Genomic DNA, 4469 nt, shown 5'->3' with positions numbered 1-4469 from the left:
GCCTGCTGGCTGTGAACCGCTCTGGCTTCAGGAGGATAAGTGGAAAGGAAGGAATGAGAAAGGAAAGAGGAGAGAAAAGCCTTTATCTTCTCATCCAGCTGTTGTAATCCACAGGAGATGATGATGATTTAAAGCCAACACCTACAGGCTCAGTCAGAGCCCTGGGGAGTTGCTCAGAGACATCAGGAACGGGTTAGTGTGAAGAGGAGCGTGTGAGCGATGGACTGCCCCTCTCTTCCCCTGGAGTGGCAGTGACAGGAGGAGAGGAAAAAACAAAAGGAAAGGGAGGGCAAGCGCAGCAGTAAGTTCCACTGCAGGACCCAGTGTCCTGGCTCGTGTCCTGGCCCGTGTCTGTGTCCAGGAGCGAGGTGAGGAAAGGGAGGGTTGCAGAGGAAGTGGAATTTAGGTGCGGTCTCTGCCTGGTCCCACCTTCCCTCTCACTGACGAGGGGAAGAAGAGCAGGTTGCAGGCTGGCACCCTGCTGCTGCCCAGGGTACAAGAGCCTTTATTTCCCTTGCAGGTCCGTCTGGGCTTGTACCTGGGGCTGGAGCTGCCTTCTGAACCTGCCAGCCTGCATAGCTTAAGGAAATGGAGACTTAGGGGGAAATTTGTTTTCAGGGTGCAGGTTACTTATTGCTAAGAAGCAGGAGAAGCTGCCTCATACCCCCCAGCACTGGCAGCATGAAGGGACAGGGCTGGAGGTGAGGAAATAGCCAGGGATGGATGCACATATGCATGAACTTATGTAAGGTGTATCCCTGTCCCCTGGGTGCCTGCGCCCCCAAGCAGTGATGGTATAGCCACACGACCTTGCTTTGAGCCACATGGGATGGAGAGGGTTGGGGTGATCCCTGGGTGTTCTTCTCTCACCTATTGCTCCTCACCCTTCTCCTCTTCTCCTGGGTCCTGCAGAACAGCTCCGAGAAGCTGCACTGAAAGGTTTTCACAAATGCCTTCTGTTTCAAACTCAGAAATTTTCAACATCTGTTTGTAAAAGCGCAGGAAATCTCCTCCCCCCCCCCAAAAAATGCACACATGTCCTGATGCACACACGCCAGCACGTGGTTCTCCTTTGGCTCACGAAGGCAGGAAGATGAAGAGGAACGCCCTGCGTGGTCCCGGCGTCTGCTGGGCGAGCAACGTAGGGAAATGTCCCATAAATCATGCTGCAGGGCAGCAGGAGTGCAACAGGGGTGGTAACCCCTCTGGTGACAGTCCCAGTGTGTGCTGAAGCATCCATGTGGCAGGTTTTGGTTGGGCAACAGAAGGAGGCAGTGGGGATGGTGGAGTGATGGGTGTTTTGGAAACCCAAACGCGAATCCTTAGTGTGGAGCGGATGGGATTCGCAGGCAATGGGGCAGGAGATAGGAGCTGAGACCCCTGGGTAGAGGTAATCCCAGTGGATGTGGGAACGCCTTCCCCAATGTCCCACTGCCCCATGTAGCCCAGCACAGCCTGGGAACGACCCTGAGCATCCCAGCCCCACAGACTCACCGTGCAGATCACCCCATGTCCACAGGGTCAGTGGTGGCTCTTAGAGAGGGGCCAGTTCTCACCATCTTACTGGGGACACCCCCTGTCTTCCCCCCCCTCTCCTTACAGCAGCCCAAGGGGAGAGAACCATCCCAGGCAGCTGTGTCTGGCCATGGCAGCAGCAAGGAGCACGCAGCGGGACTCCCCCTCAGCCTGTGTAAAACCCCAACCCTGAGGGGCTGCCCACTCCTTCCTGCAGTCACTGAGGGGCTGGTGCAGCAGGAACTGGGGCAGAAAGTGCTCCCCACACACCACCCAGCCTGCTCCGGGAGAGGCAAAGAGCCAGCGAAAAACACATTTCCTCCTGCTTGTACTCTGGCTTCTGGCTCCGTGACCAGCCTGGGGCTCCCTTTCTGGGTGAGGAAGATGAGCAACAACCTGTCCCGCATTTTCCAGTAATTATTTTGGGGCAAAACAACCAGTGTGTCACATTTGGGGATGCCCTGTCTGCTTTGCACCACTTTGTCCTGGTGAGGTGAAGTAAAAGGATATTGTTCAGGGCTGGAGGGGAAAGGTTGTCCGGAGGTCTGGGAGAGACATGGGAGATCCGGGCTGGGCTTCTGGCACCAGTGTCCTCTGCAATATGGACGTGACTTTATTCCAGTCATGCTGCTTGGGAATCTCCCGGTGCTGTGAGACTGTGCTCACCCGGAAAGGCTGGAAAAGGTGTTTCTTCCAGAAAGAAGCAAACAGGGAAAACGTGGCCAAGCAAAAAATATGACCAAGAAGGGGGCAGTGGGGGGATGACAGTGGAGGATGAGCTTGTGGGAGGGTTGGGGTTGGCTGTCAGTAGGGGTGCTCCAGCTCTGGGTGCAGCACAGAGGCTTCTTGCCTGTAACCATGGCAGGGATGCTGCAGGCACTATGGGACAACAACATCCAGGGATCATGGAGGGGAGTCAGGCAAAGCTTCCATTGGGGACTGCAGTGACAGGAGCCTGGACACAGTCAGAATTAATGGCTGTGATACTGGCAGGTGCTCCGTTGCTGGGTTTAACCATTTTCAGCTGCTGGGAGGCAGCTCCAGGTTTCTAACCCAGAGACATGAGAGGAAACCGGAGAGATGGGACCCAAATGAGAAGAAAAACACCATATTATTAAGATACTCAAGGCTGTGGGAAGGGAAATTTGGGTGTGAAACAGAACATTTGAAGATAACTTGCGGAGGGGGCTCAGCTCCTTTCTCTCGCTGCATGCACTGGGTAGCTTTGTGCGGGCACACGAGAGCCAGTGCAGAGAGAAGCGTGCTGAGGAGAACTGGGCATCTGCATGGAGCCCTGCTCCCACCATGCACAGCCTGCTAAGCTGGAGCCCACATGCCCCAGCAAGAGGGGTGACATTAGCAGTGCTGGCACTTCCCAGGGCTCTGCAAACCCATGTGGGTGCCACTGCAAAGTGTCAGCATCGCCTGACAAAAAGCTGTGCCTTTGAGAGACCTGTGGAGAGGCATTGGCATTCCAGTCCTGCCCGGAGCGAGGCACAGCGTGAGCACACCTGCCCATTCCCAAACCTCCCCGTGAGACAGCGCTAGGGCACTGCCCTCCCATGCAAACATGATGGGGAAGCCAGAACACATTCCTGCCCCTGAGAGCCCCAGAGAACCCTGCTTGGCCAGAGCCAAGGACCCACGTGCATGCAGACAGCACCGGTTGTTTCCCAGAATTGTGCAGTTCTCAGCTCAATATGGTGATGGGGCAGATAAAAGTGACTCAGAGCAAAGTGAGCCATGTTTAATCTTCTGGGACTTTTTGTGTGTGTATGTGAGAGCAAGTGACTCATGGCAGCTTCTCAGGAATGCAAAGTATCTCAGAAGCAGCAGCCACCCATAGAATCATAGAATCACAGAACCGTTTGGGTTGGAAAGGATCTTAAGATCATCCAGTTCCAACCTCCTGCCTTGGGCAGGGATGCCTCACACTGACCATGTCACCCAAGTCTCTGTCCAACCTAGCCTTGAACACTGCCAGGGATGGAGCACTTATCACTTCTCTGGGCAACCTGTTCCAGTGCCTCACCACCTTCACAGTAAAGAACTTCTTCCTTATACCCAACCTGAACTTCCCCTGTTGCAGTTTAAACCCATCACCCCTTGTCCTATCGCTACAGTCCCTGATGAAGAGCCCCTCTCTGGCCTCACCCTTCCCAGCACTTGCACAGGCAGAGGGCACCGAAACCATCTGTGCCATGTGGCACTGGCAACCCAGGGGAAGGACCAAGCATAGCCCCTCATACCAGTGCTTCCAAGCTGGAGCATGTCCCGCTGCTGCCTATATCCCATGTGTATCTTAGGGAGGGCTCAGGTTTGGTGTGTGACCACTCCAGAAAGAGGAACAGCAGCCCAAGGGTTGGCAGGACACATCCCTGCTCTTCCACAGGCATGCCCTGGGTAAGTCCCCTCCTTCTCGGCTTGCCACACTTCATCCCTTTGCCACTGGGCACAAGCTGCTGGCTGGCTCCTGCCCAGGCTGCCAGCCATTCCCACCTGGATGCGTGCCACGCTCACTCATTGCACCAAATGCCGCAGGAAAACCCTGTCACTTCTTAAGCACCTCCCTGCACAGCTGGAGTGGGGGTTTTCAGCCCCATCTCCACAGCCAGCACTGGGGTTTAGTCACAGGGGATGTGTTTATCCCATGTGCCAGCCCCACTGTGCTCTGCAAGGGCAGAAGTGCTTTAAGGGGAGCTGCTTTTTTTGTCATAACCCACTGTCTCAGTTAGGAAGCAAGAATATTAAACCACCAACCCACCAGCCAAAAAAGGCATCTCTTGTGGTGCTTTTGTCTCCATCCAGGCTGCTGCAAAACCAGCCCAGATGGAGAGACAAACCCCGGCCTTAGTGCAGATAAGTCACAGCATGAACAAAGCTCACACCTGTCCTTGGGGGGAAAAACTCCCTCTTTTGGCCAGTCAGTGATGGGAAAGGGTGTAGATGGAGGG

This window comes from Strigops habroptila, chromosome 9 (assembly GCF_004027225.2).
Source record: "Strigops habroptila isolate Jane chromosome 9, bStrHab1.2.pri, whole genome shotgun sequence".
NCBI lineage: Eukaryota > Metazoa > Chordata > Aves > Psittaciformes > Psittacidae > Strigops > Strigops habroptila.
Note: the sequence above shows the minus strand (reverse complement) of the source record.